The following is a 14,631-nucleotide window of genomic DNA, read 5'->3' on the forward strand; positions in this document are numbered from 1 at the left end:
AAGTCATTCAGTCATATCCAGCTCTTTGTGACCCCACGGATTGTGGCCTGCCAGGCTGCTCCATCCACGGGATTTTCCAGCAAGAATACTGGAGTGGCTTGCCGCCTTCTTTGGAAAGGTATCTCTTTAGGCTCTTGGCCCACTGTTAAAATCAGGTTTACCTGTTTTCTCACTACTGAATTTTAAGAGTTCTTTATGTATTTTGTGTGTGATAGTCATTCTTTGTGACACTACGGATCATAGCCTGCCAGGCTCCTCCGTCCATGGAATTTTCCAGGCAAGAATACTGGAGTGGGTTGCCATTTTCTTCTCCAGGGGATCTTCCTAGCCCAGGGATTGAACCTGGGTCTCCCACATTGTAGACAGACTCTTTCACCATCTGAGCCACCAGAGAAAAAGAGTTATATATACTTTAGATCCATCTTTTGTCAAATGTGTTTTGCAAATGTTTTCTGTTAGTCTGTGGATTGTCTTACTTTCTTGACATTGTCTTTCCCAAAGCAGAGGTTTTCAATTACAGGCAGGTCCAGCGTGCTGTGATTCATGGGGTCGCAAAGAGTCGGACAGACTGAGCGACTGAACTGAACTGAACTGAGTTTATCAATTATTTCTTTCACAGACTGTACTTTTGGTTTTTTAATCTAAAAGATCATCACCATATGCAGGGTTATCTAGGTTTTCTCCATTATATAGTATTATAATGTACATTTAGGTCTAATATCCATTTGGGGTTAATTTTTGAAAAGGGCGTGAAGTCTGTGTCTGGATTGATTTTTTTTTTTTTTTTTTTGCGAGTGTTTTTCGAGTATCATCTGTTGAAAAGACTTTTCTCCATGTGTTGCCTTTGTTCCTTTGTTGGAGATTGGTTGACTGTACGTATGTTGGTCCGTTTCTGAGAGCTGTGCTCTGTTCCTCCCTCTGTTTTTCACCAGTGCTGCACTGTTTTGCTTGTTGTTGTTCAGTCACTCAGTTGTGTCTGACTCTTTGCAACCCCGTGGACTGCTGCACGCCAGGCTTCCCTGTCCTTTATCACCTCCCAGAGTTTGCTCAAACTCATGTCCATTGAGTCGGTGATGCCGTCCAACCATCACATCCTCTGTCGTCCCCTTCTCCTCCTGCCTTCAGTCTTTCCCAGCATCAGGGTCTTTTCCAGTGAATCAGCTCTTCACATCAGGCGGCCATAGGATTGGAGCTTCAGCCTCAGCATCAGTCCTTCCAGTGAATATTCAGGGCTGATTTCCTGTCTGTCCATTGATTTGGTTCTTGGTTTTGCTCATCAGAATTTGGAGTTTCAGTTGTGCAGATCTTGTGCGTGTATTGTCAGATTTACACCTAAGTGTTTCATTTGGGGGTGAGGGGGTGCGATCGTAAATGTATTGTGATTTTAATTTTAAATTTCACTTGTTTATTGCTGGTAGTTTGAAAGCAATTACCTTTTGTATATTAACCTTGTATCCTGCAATCTTGCTGTAATTAGTTCCAGGAGGATTTTTTAGACAGTTCTTTTGGATAGTCTACATAGATGATCATATCATCTGTGAAAAAGATGTCTTGCTTACCAGTCTGTATACGTTGTATTTCCTCCTCTTTTCTTGGTGCATTATCTAGTGCTTTCTGTTCAGTGTTGAAAAGGAATGGCCAGAGGGGACATTGATGCCTTATTCCTGATCTTAGTGGGAAAGTTTCAAGTTTCTCACCATTATGTATGATATTAGCTATAGATATTTTTATTCTTTATCAAACTGAAGGAAGCTCTTCTCTATTCCTGTTTTCTGAGTGATTTTATCATGAATCGGTGTTGGATTTTCTCATGCTTTTTCCATATCACTTATGACCGCGTGATTTTTGTATCTCAGCATGTTGATTTAATGGATTACATTAATTTTGAAATATTGATGCCAGCCTTGAATACGTGGTTTAAATCCCACTTGGTTGTGGTATATAAATATTTTTATACATTATTATTTTTATTTACTAATAAATACTTTGTTGTGAATTTTTACATCTATATTCATGGACAGTAGCAATCTATAGTCTATAGTTTTCTTCTTTTGTAATGTCTTTTGTCTGGTTTTGATATTTGGGTAATGCTGGTCTCATATAATGAATTAGGAAGTATTCCCTCTTCCTTTATCCTTTGAAACAGACTTTAGAGTTTTGGAATCATTTCTCCGTTAAATGCTTGGTAGAATTCCCCAGTGAATCTGGCTGGACCTGGCGCTTTCTGGTTTGGAAAATTATTTATTGATTAAACTTCTTTTCTAGATACAGGCCTATTCGTATTGTCTATTTCTTCTAATGTGAATTTTGGCAGATTGTGTCTTTCAAAGAATCAGTCCATTATCATCTACGTATCAAATAATGGACACAGGGTTCATAATACTCCGTTATCGTTTTAATATCCATAGGATCTATAGTGATGTCCCGTATTTCATTTCTGAAATAAGTAATTTGTGTCTTCTATCTTTAATTCTTAGCTTGGCAGAAGTCTTATCAATTTTATTGATCTTTACCAAGAACCAGCTTTTGATTTTGTTCATTTTTCTTGATTGATTTATGCTCTACTTCTTCTTCCATTTACTTTGGTTTTGATTTGCTGTTTTTCTTCAGTCTCCTAAGGTGTGGACTTAGATTCTTGGTTTAGATGTATCTTTTCTGATACATGCGCTCATTGTAAGTTTCCCTCTATGCACTACTTTCATCGCCTCCAGCAAATTTCAGTAAGTTGTGTTTCTCTTCTCATTTAGTTCAAAATAGTTTTGTTTATCTTGAAGTTTCATCTTTGACCCATGTATTAGTTAGAAGTGTGTTTATTCTCTAAATATTTTGGGTGGGATGTTCAGTTTTCTTTCTGTTATTGATTTCTAGTTTAATTCTCTTGTGATCTGAGAACTGACATTATATGATTTCTATTTTAAATTTGTTAAGGTATGTCTTATGGCTCAGAATGGGATCTGTCTTGTTGAATCTTACATGGGAGTTTGAAAAGAATGTATGTTCTGCTCTTGTTGGATGAAGTAGTCTATAAATGTCAATTATAACCAGTTGATTTGTAGTGTTATGTTAAACTATGCCCTTACTGATCTTCTGCAGGAATGAAATTACTGTTCCAGTGGATTACTGTTCAGCTTTAGTAGATATTGTGAGTCATTTTCCCAAAAACGTGTGCCTTCAAGATACGAGAATTCTCTTTGTGCCAGTATTTGGTATTGTTGGTCTTTTTAAGTTTTAGGTATTTTATTGCTATGGAGAAGTATCCCTTGGTTTTAATTTTTTAATAAGTAATGATATTGAGCAGCTTTTCATAAGCCTGGTGATTATTCTTAGTCTTTCTGCCCATTTATAAAATCTTGCTTTTTTCTGTTTTTTAGAATTTTTATACTACCTTTCATGCTTTGGCCTTTAACCCATGTAAAATTTACTTCTGAATATGATGTGATATAGGGAGTCAAGTTTCTCTTCTTTTTTCTGTATACGTTTATCCAGTGATTCTCCCGACGTTCTTTTTCCCATTAGATTGCTTTTGTCAAAAATCAGTAGATGCTGTATCTGTGTGTTTATTTCTGGACTCTCTGTTCTGTTGGCTTGGTCTGGTATTCCCGCACCAATAGGATGTGATCATGGTTCTTGAAGCTTCACCCTACAAGTTTGAAGTGAGATATTGTGAGTTCTTGAAGTTTGTTCTTTTATTATTGTTATGGCTATCCTAGGTTCTGTGAATTTCCATACAGATTTTATCACTGACTTGTTAGTCATTAAAACTCTCCCCAAAAGCTTCTTGGAAATTTGATTGGGATTACATTGATTCCACGGGTCGTTAGAGGGTAATTCAACAACAGTAATATCTTACAGTTAAGTAATGTGATATTTGCCTCATTTGTTCAATTTCTGCCAATGAAATTTTTATGTAAAAGCCTTGTACATTGTTTATTAAGTGCATTCTAATGTATTTTATATAGTTGCTACCATGGTATGCTAAATCACTTCAGTTGTGTCCGACTCTTTGCAACACCATGGACTGCAGCCTGCCAGGCTCCTCTGTCCATGGGATTCTCCAGGCAAGAATACTGGAGTGGGTTGCCATGCTCTTCTCCAGTTGCTATCATAAATGGTATTGTTATTTTCCTTAACAATCTCCAGTTGTACTTATTCTATTTTTGTATTTCCTTTTGGATCGTCTATACACAATTGTTTCATCTGTGTATAGTGTTGAATAAGGTTAAGTAGAGACATCTTTGTCTTGTTGATGACTTCAGGGAAAAAAATCACTCAGTATCTCACCATTTCGGTTTAAACTCTTGAGATTTTTAAAGTAGGTAACCTTTATCAGAATAAGGAAGTTTCTATCTCTAACTTGCTGAGAGCATTTATTGTGAGTGAGTATTGATGAATTTATCAGATCTTTCTTCTGCACTGACTTTTGTTTTTCCTTGGTTACTATACTGAATTACATTTAAGTACTAAATTATTTTTTTTCACTTCTATAACAAAGCAACTTTGTTGTTCTTTAATTGGTGAGTCATACCTGATTCTCCTGTGACCCCATGGACTGTTGCCCACCAGGCTCCTCTGACAGTGGGATTTCCCAGGCCGGAATCCTGGAGCAGATTGCCATTTTCTAGTTCAGGTGATCCACTGACCCAGGGATCGAACCTGCATCCCCTGCATAGCAGGCAGATTTTTTTTTACCACTGAGCCACCAGGGAAGCCCACTTAGTTGTGATTTATTGTCTTTGTATGTTGTGGATGTTGATTTGTTAATTTTTGGTTGGGATTTCTGTGTCACAGTTACGAGAGGTGTTGACTTGTAATTTCTTTTTTCAATGCGTTTTTCCAGGTGTGGATGTCAGGGTATAGCAGGAACATAATGGGAAGTGTTGCATCTTTTTCTGTTCTTTGAGAGACTGAATCTGATTTCAATTTGTATTGTCCTATTATTTGAATGAATTTGCCTTTCATTCCTCTGAGCTTGAAATTTCCTTAGGGGAAGGTTTCTAATTGCAAAATCCAATTCTTCAATTAGAGCTATTTTTGTTGTTGTTGTTTTCTTTTTCTTCTTGAATCAGTTCTTGTAATTTATTTTGTTCACCGAGTTACCCCATTTCAGTTAAAGTATTTATTTGCAAAAACTGTTCATAATATTTTCTTTTCAGTGTCTGTAACATCTGAGAGTAAGGGTAGTGATCTACGCTCCTCCTCTCTCTCCCTTCCCCTCCCTCTCTCTCACCCAAGGGGATTGGATGGGGATGGATCCAGGAAGAGGCTTATCCATTTTACTAATATTTTAAAACAAAGGCAACTTTTCCTTTGAATTTTCACTCTTTTTATTTTTCTCTGCTTCTGCTTTATTGATTTTACTCTTTCAAAAATTGTCTCCACCTTTTAAACCCCCTTACGACAAATTTGTTACTTTTTCAGAGCTACTTAGAAGATTACAGCTTTTATTGTTCATCTTTTTCTTTTCACATACAGTCCTTTAAAGCTATAAATTTCCTGCTAAATACTGCTTTAGCTGCATCCTGCAAGTTTTTATATATTGCACTGTTTTTCGCTGACGATATTTTAAAGATTCCCTTGTTTCCTTTTTGACCCATGTGTTCAGTTCAGTTCAGTCGCTCAGTCGTGTCCGACTCTCAGCGACCCCATGAATCACAGCACACCAGGCCTCCCTATCCATCACCAACTGCCGGAGTTCACTCAAACTCATGTCCACAGAGCCGGTGATGCCATCCAGCCATCTCATTCTCGGTTGTCCCCTTCTCCTCCCGCCCCCAACCTTTCCCAGCATCAGAGTCTTTTCCAGTGAGTCAACTCGCCGCATGAGGTGGCCAAAGTATTGCAGTTTCAGCTTTAGCATCAGTCCTTCCAATAAACACCCAGGATTGCTCTCCTTTAGAATGGACTGGTTGGATCTCCTTGCAGTCCAAGGGACTCTCAAGAGTCTTCTCCAACACCACAGTTCAAAAGCATCAATTCTTCGACGATCAGCTTTCTTCACAGTCCAACTCTCACATCCATACATGACCACGGGAAAAACCATAGCCTTGACTAGACGGACCTTTGTTGGCAAAGTAATGTCTCTGCTTTTTAATATATTATCAAGGTTGGTCATAACTTTCCTTCCAAGGAGTAAGCGTCTTTTAATTTCATGGCTGCAATCAGCATCTGCAGTGATTTTGGAGCCCCCAAAAATAAAGTCTGACACTGTTTCCACTGTTTTTCCATCTATTTCCCATGAAGTGATGGGACCAGATGCCATGATCTTTGTTTTCTGAATGTTGAGCTTCAAGCCAACCTTTTCACTCTCCTCTTTCACTTTCATCAAGAGGCTTTTGAGTTCCTCTTCACTTTCTGCCATAAGGGTAGTGTCATCTGCATATCTGATGTTATTGATATTTCTCCCAGCAATCTTGATTCCAGCTTGTGCTTCTTCCAGCCCAGCGTTCCTCATGATGTACTCTGCATATAAGTTAAATAAGCAGGGTGACAATATACAGCCTTGACGCACTCCTTTTCCTATTTGGAACCAGTCGGTTGTTCCATGTACAGTTCTGACTGTTGCTTCCTGACCTGCATACAGGTTTCTCAAGAGGCAGGTCAGGTGGTCTGGGATTCCCAACTCTTTCAGAATTTTCCACAGTTTATTGTGATCGACCCATATGTAGTTTCTAAATATATGGATTTTTTTCTAATTATCTCTGTATTATTTCTAGTCTAATTATCCTGATCAGACAGCCTGTTCTGTGTGGTTTCATTAGCACCTGCTTAGATTTACTTTGTCTTTTAGCATGTGTTCTGTTTGGGTTTTCTAAATGTTCCCTATGTACTTAAAAGTATTGTGTCCTTTATAGTTGATCAATATATGGGTCTACATTTTACAATTAAGTTGGTAAGTCAGGTTTCAACCAAAGTAAACATTCTCTATCTTATCACACCTTCCTGTGCTATCTTCTCCTTCCTCCAGTTTTCTCCAGCACATCAACTCACTCAAAATAGGTTGTTGTATATATTTGTTGGTTTGAATTGTTTAGTCATGTCCTAAACCTGTCATCATGTTAAGGACGATGGAGGAAAAATGCTTTTAAGTTGAAGGGCATTCTTCAAGTCTTCTGGAAGGTTAAGGGTTATCTACATCAGACAAATGTGCATTTGTTGACTGCTGTCGTTGAGAAGAAAGCAATTTACATCAACTCGGTGTCTCTCTAGACCTGTAGATTAAATAAATCACAAAGTAAGAATTAGCACAAAGGCACATTTTCATCCTTGATACCAAGGATCACTTTTTATTAATTTAACCTAGATATTTGCTTGTGTTTGGACATTACTGGATGAATTTAAAAGGCACATAACCCCTGAAGCAGGTAATTCTTCCCCACCCTTCATATACATCAGTGTATGTAAATAGGTATATTTTCAATTTTTTGCTGTAGTATTCTTTGAACAGTCAGTAATCGTGACTTTGCCTGTCTTTTCCTTTAGCTATCCTGTGAGGTAGATTAAGACATGACCTGGGCAGGTGCTCAGTCAGCCCATCCAGGCTTAATTGATGAAAGAAAGAAGGGCTTAAGAATGTTTCTTTTCATAAATGCTTACTACTGTGGAAACCATTGACAGTGTGACTCACTGGAATGTTTCCCAGGATGATAATGTTGCTGAATAAAATCAGGTACTTATTTGTTTTCTTTTAAGAAATATTTGACTAAGAATTAATAGCTTTAAGAGAATACTTTGTGCTACTCTGGAACAAACATTGTACTTACTGGACATGCTTTATAACCTTTCTGAGCCTTTGGTTTTCATTCCTAATTCTCCTGTTGGAGTAATACCCGCCTCTCAGGTTATTTGACACGGCAGCCTTATTAAAGAGGTAACGTGAGTCACGGTCACGTTCTTTGACTTGGTGTCTCTCCCAGATGTATAGTGTTTTTACCTCTTTTGCTTACTTACAAACACGTATTGACAGCAGTTGTATAGAACACCCAGAGCTCGGTGTTGAAAGAGGCGCCTCCACGTATGTGATTTTACACGTGTGCGCCTGACTGCCAGCAAGGTCTTTGTGAGTCTTGTTCTGCCACCTCACCAGATCCCTTGGATCTCAATAAAGATGTTTATAAATAGGCCCCAAGTCAAACTTTCTGTGGGACCGGAATCATCTCTGACCATATTGTGACTGACTGTCCAAAATCAAGCGTCAAAGAGAAACAAGGAGCAAAACACAGGAAACTAGCACACACACTGAAGAACTAACAAGATGGCACAATAGAATCCAGCCACATCAGTAATTCCATTAATTATAATGGTCTAAGTGTACCAGCTATGAAACAGAAACTATGAAACTGGGAGAGAAATATCAAGACCCAAATATGTGCTGTCTGGAAGAAATCTCCTTAAATAGGAAGGCAGAGCTATAGGTACAAGAAAGGTAAAAGATATGTACCATAAGAACACTAATAAAAAGAAATCTGAAGTGACTATGGTAATATCAGATGAACACTAAAGAATCTTACCAGGAGTGGAGATATACATCACATGGATCATTTCTAACATAGGCCGTATTCCTAGCCATAATGCAATTCGGAATAAATTTTAAAGTATTTAAATTGTGTAAAATCTTCTCTCACCACAATGGGATTAAAGTATTAGTAATAAAGATAAGTGAAAATTCAAATTATTTGACATTAACTCACTGTACAGAGAAGTCATCATGGGGAAAACCTACAAAAAGCTCTAGGGTGTAGCTCATATTGTTCTTTGAGGGAAATTTATAGCATTAAATATTTAAACTAGGGGGAAAAGATCTCAAAACAATGATCTAAACTTCTTTAAGAAACCAGGAAAATAAGAGCAAGTTGACGTGAAGGCAAACCGAAGAAAGGAGTAATAGAGATAAGAACAGAGATTGATGAATCTAAAGCTAATTCTTTAAAACATATCAATAAAACCAATAAATCCCTAGTCAGAGCAAGGGAAGAAAGACACAAATTAACAATGTTAATGAAAGAGGACACTGACAAGTCCTCCCAGCTCTGAGAAGATGAGAATTATGTGGCGTGAACAACAGTAGACATTTCACTCCTGAGATGAAGACGACTTTTTTTGAAAGGCACAAATACCAAAGCTGACTCAAGAAGAAATAGCCTAAATAGTCTTACATCTATTCTACTAATTGACAGAGTAGAAATTTCCCCATAAAGGAAAATTCAAGCCCAGACAGCTTCACTGATGAATTCTACCAACCATATATAGAAGAAATTATATCAATTCTCCAAGAACTCCTCCACGAAGCACGCAAGGAAAGAGGACTTTGCGGGTCACTTTTTGTTGCCAGCATCACTAGACACCACAGCCAGAGGAAGTCATTAAACAATTCCTCAATGACAAAGATGCGAAAGGCCTCAAGCACATTAGCAGATTGAATCTACAGTGTGCAAAAAGGATATTGCAACATGACCAGGTTGTTTATCCTATGAAGGTGAACTGTTCAGTATTTAAAATCAGTTCATCATATCAGCAGAAGAGAATGAAAATAAGCTATGATCATCTCAATAGGTGTATATAAAGAAATTTCTTAACTTGTTTTTTTTTTTTTTTTTAATGGCCCCTATACCTGCATCCTACCTAATGATGAAGATTTGACTGCTTTCCCTCCAAAATCAGAGGCCAGGCAAGGAGGCCACCTATTCAGCTGTAGGTTCTGGCGAGTCCAGTATAGCGAGGAAAATCACACACATTTTGGAAAAGGAAGAAATAAACCTGTCTCTATAGAAGACAGGATTATCTACAACCAACTGTATTTCCATCTACTAACAATGAATATTGCAAATTTTAAAAATAGTTTCATGTACAATAAGACAAAACAAACCCATGAAATAGATTTCTGTCGACATTTTTAGGATATGTATGCTGAACATTACAAAACCCTAAAGAAAGCCAACATCCGCTGGATCATGGAGAAAACAAGAGAGTTGCAGAAAAACATCTATTTCTGCTTCATTGACTATGCCAAAGCCTTTGACTGTGTGGATCACAATAAACTGTGGAACATTCTGAAAGAGATGGGAATCCCAGACCACCTGACCTGTCTCTTGAGAAACCTGTATGCAGGTCAGGAAGCAACAGTTAGAACTGGACATGGAACAACAGACTGGTTCCAAATAGGAAAAGGAATATGGCAAGGTTGTATATTGTCACCCTGCTTATTTAACTTCTATGCAGAGTACATCATGAGGAACGCTGGGCTGGAAGAAGCACAAGCTGGAATCAAGATTGCCGGGAGAAATATCAATAACCTCAGATATGCAGATGACACCACCCTTATGGCAGAAAGTGAAGCGGAACTCAAAAGCCTCTTGATGAAAGTGAAAGAGGAGAGTGAAAAGGTTGGCTTGAAGCTCAACATTCAGAAAACAAAGATCATGGCATCTGGTCCCATCACTTCATGGGAAATAGATGGGGAAACAGTGTCAGACTTTACTTTTTGGGCTCCAAAATCACTGCAGATGCTGATTGCAGCCATGAAATTAAAAGACGCTTGCTCCTTGGAAGGAAAGTTATGACCAGCCTAGATAGCATATTAAAAAGCAGAGACATTACTTTGCCAACCAAGGTCTGTCTAGTCAAGGCTATGGTTTTTCCCATGGTCATGTATGGATGTGAGAGTTGGACTGTGAAGAAAGCTGATCGTCGAAGAATTGATGCTTTTGAACTGTGGTGTTGGAGAAGACTCTTGAGAGTCCCTTGGACTGCAAGGAGATCCAACCAGTCCATTCTAGAGGAGATCAATCCTGGGTGTTCATTGGAAGGACTGACGCTAAAGCTGAAACTGCAATACTTTGGCCACCTCATGCGACGAGTTGACTCAGTGGAAAAGAGTCTGATGCTAGGAAGGATTGGGGGCAGGAGGAGACAGGGACAACCGAGAATGAGATGGCTGGATGGCCTCACCGACTCGATGGACATGAGTTTGAGTGAACTCCGGCAGTTGGTGATGGACAGGGAGACCTGGCGTGCTGTGATTCATAGGGTCGTAAAGAGTCGGACATGAAAGAATGAAATAAAATGAAATAAAAACATAAAACGATTTCTTAGTGATTGTAAAGACTTTCTGTGTTCTTGGATTGGAAAACTCAGTGTGGTTAGGATGTCCAGTTTTCCCCATACTGGGCAGTGGATTTAATTCAGCCCCAGTCAGAGTCTCAGCAGGGCTTTTGTAGCCTGATAAAGTAGTCCCACAATTGTATGGAAAAGTTCCAGTTTTATAACTTTTCCACAGCTCTTCCATCAGCTCATCACTTGAAAATAGATGACTGTGTAAGAAGGTAGCGATGATGTAGTTTCAAGAGACAGTGGTAAAGTCTGGATTTCAGACTCTCTTTTAGGTCACATTTCATAAGAACAAAACTAGAAATTTCAAACTAACATAATGTCCTCTGTGTGCCTGATCAGTCTTTTGGGGAAAAATTAAGTAGATAGAGTGACTCTCTGGGCTATTTTCTTTGTTTTTTTTTTTTTTTTTGATAGTTCAGTTCAGTCGCTTAGTCGTTTCCGACTCTTTGCGACCCCATGAACCACAGCACGCCAGGCCTCCCTGTCCATCACCAACTCCCGGAGTTCACTCAAACTCATGTCCATCGAGTCAGTGATGCCATCCAGCCATCTCATTTAGCTGACCATTATAATCTGTATAATTGAGCATCAGCCTTAGAATTAAACTCACATGTTCTTTCTCCAAACTCCCTGCATATTAGAACATTAGAATTCTTTTGGTTTTACAAACGTTCTAGACTTTTAAAACATTTTGCATCTAATATAATGCTGAAAACATGAAATCTACATTATGTATGCAGCTTAACTAATATTTGAAGCCTGTTCAAGGAGCAGCCTGTGGGGTTAATAGAGTTTAATTTGCAAGACAAATGAATTCTTATTTCCTCCTCGGCACTCTGCTCTTCATTCTGGTAGGGCCACTTTTGAAGAATAGTCCATTAATAGATGATGAGAACCCTTGTTGGACAGGAGCAGTATCAGCCAGCAATGGAATCGGAGCGTTTCCACTCAGAGGGTGTTTCCCAGAATACAGAGCCCTTGATTAAAATGCAGCGCTTAAATAGTTCTGTGCGGGCTTCCTCACACAGCCACAGATGGGCAGGAGGGTAGGCGTCAGGAGGCACAAATGCTTTATCTCTGTGATCAACCAAGATTAAAGAAATAAAAATAGATAATCCAAATGCCCCCACACACAGTGGCTAAGTTTTTAAGTAAACCAAGACTTAATCCACACGTGGAAATATTCTGCATTTAAGAAAAAATGTTTTCAAGAATCTTTATAACAAAGGAAGATCCTTATTATAAACATCCTACCTGAATTTATCCAAAGAAAATTTAAATGATGAAAAGACTGAAAGGAACATGTTCAGTCAACAGTCGTTATCTCTGGTTGATGGGATTGCAGGTAGTTTATAACTGCCTGTGAGCTCAGCAGAGTCAGCGAAGCTAGCTTGAGAGTTTTTCAGCAGGAGACACCCTGGCATTAGGGACACCCTAGTCTTTGTGCTGACCGTTGCCTCGCTAAATGCCAGCGGTGTCCCCTAGTTTCTATGAAGCCAGCGGGGCCTTGACATTTCCTGAACATCCATAGATGAGCACTAGCCCTGACTGAGATCCTTAGGTCAGCTGCTCCCACATTGGCAGGAGAGCATCCAAAAACGTGTTGACATGCTGATTACGGCCTACAGCGGAGGTCAGGGCTAGCAGAAGGCTGAGTGACGCCTCCAGCTCCATCTTTATTGATGACTTATGGACAGAAAAGAGGATTTGTAGCCAAATAGAAACGTGTTAGAAAACCAGGTGACCCTGTCTTGTTTTCTCCCGGTCCCTCTGTACCTGGGGCTGGGGCTGACTTGGGACTCCCCAGGGTCAGACGTCCCCTACTCCAGGGCAGGCGTGTGCCATGGAGGAGCCAGCCCTGGCTGGTCAGAGATCTAGAGGACGGGATTTGATTCAAGGAGAAAAACTGGAGTGAGCAGTTTGGGGAAGTCAGATGTTTAAAACATGAAAAGAAGCGGAACTCTTGAGTGGCAGAGGTTTTGAGTTTCATGATCTTGATGTGCCTGCCAGTGTCTCTCTTGGGGCTGGCGAATCCAGGGGGACGGGTTCAAAGGCAGAGAGCCCGTTTGAGTGGGGCCCCACACACAGGCTTGCTGAGCAGGGGGCGGCCAGGGGCAGGGCGTGCGGGAGCGCCTCTCTCTCAGGAGGAGCAGGCCCCGCTGCCCAGCTCCGCACAGTGGGGCCGCCTGCACGCCCGTGACCGCTCAGCTCCACAGAGAACGGCGCCCGCACACTGGTTTCTTCCACATTTCTGCAGAATGTAACGATTGCTGCAGCTTTTAAAGGGACTCAGGGCTTAACCTCTTATGGTGCCATTCTGAGACTGTGTTCCACGGCATCCTCTCTTTGGCCTTAACAAACCCCCCAGATCCTGTGCAGGCTGCACGTCAAGGCTTTGAGTACTTTTTATGTCACCTTTTTAGAAACTTGACAGAGTTCTTAAACCAAAATTTTGACCTTTCGTTCATGGGGCAGTGACTTGGACTGAGGTTTTTTTATCTTTTTCTCAAACTACTCATTCTCTCAGTAGATGTTTGCGTATCTTGAGGAACTCTTGGTTTCTCAGCAACGCCCTGTGGTGGGACATGCTCCCAGGTAACGACCTTGAAGTGAAGGAACACGCTAGCTCGGTTCAGGGTATTTACATATAATAGAAAAGCCTGAGTCTTTGTGTTGGCCTTGAAGACCGACCCCATGCAGATGCTGGCCCAGGCTGTGACTTGCACATGTGGCCCCCTCTGAGGGCTGGTTTTGACCGTCCCCCTGGGTGTCTGGACCACAGTGGTCAAGTGCCCGACCCCTCTGAGGCTGCTGGCCGGGAGCTGGCGGGCTCTGTGGTCAAGCCCGTTTGAGGTGTCCGCCTGTCTGCACGGCATCCTTGTATTCTCAGGACGAGAAGGCCTGCCCAGAGGCAGAGAAGGCCTGCGGGTTGCAGTGTGGCCGTTTGCCTCTGCGCCCTCCCCTCCTGATCCCACGCTGCAGCCCAGGCCCCTCTCTGTGCCCCTTCTCCTTGGCCTGCCTTCCTCCTCGGGCCAGCGATGGCATTGCTTTCTAGCCCAGTGATGACTTTCTGGGATGGTCTCTAGCCTCCAATGGGGAGACAGCAGCTGCGCTTGACCTCAGCAGCTGCACCCTGAGGTGCGTCCACCCCCAAACTGGTCAGCCAGGGCTCTTCTCTCCTCACAGGGAAAGTCTCCTCCTGGGTGGGCCACAGGCAGATTGGGACTGGCCTCGGGTGCCCTCTGTGCTTCGCTGAGGTCTGGCAGCCAAGCCCTTGCCCTCCTCCCTGGGCTGAGCACCTGCTGGACACTGGGGAACAGCATTTATCAGTACGAGTGTGGAATCTGTGCGTCAGACACAATGTGGCATACAGTGGCAGAATCACTTGAACAGCTTTTGAGTTCAAGCAGTAGGAAGGCAGGCAGATGGGGGCCAGGTCCTGAGGACCTTCTCAAGGCCCCACCTCGGGCCCTGGGACAGCAAGCATAGAGCACCCCGGGGACTCTTCTTGCAGCCACAGAACTG

Source organism: Moschus berezovskii, chromosome 3 (genome assembly GCF_049115385.1).
Source record: "Moschus berezovskii isolate FMDL1 chromosome 3, NW_MosBer_1.0, whole genome shotgun sequence".
Taxonomy (NCBI): Eukaryota; Metazoa; Chordata; class Mammalia; order Artiodactyla; family Moschidae; genus Moschus; species Moschus berezovskii.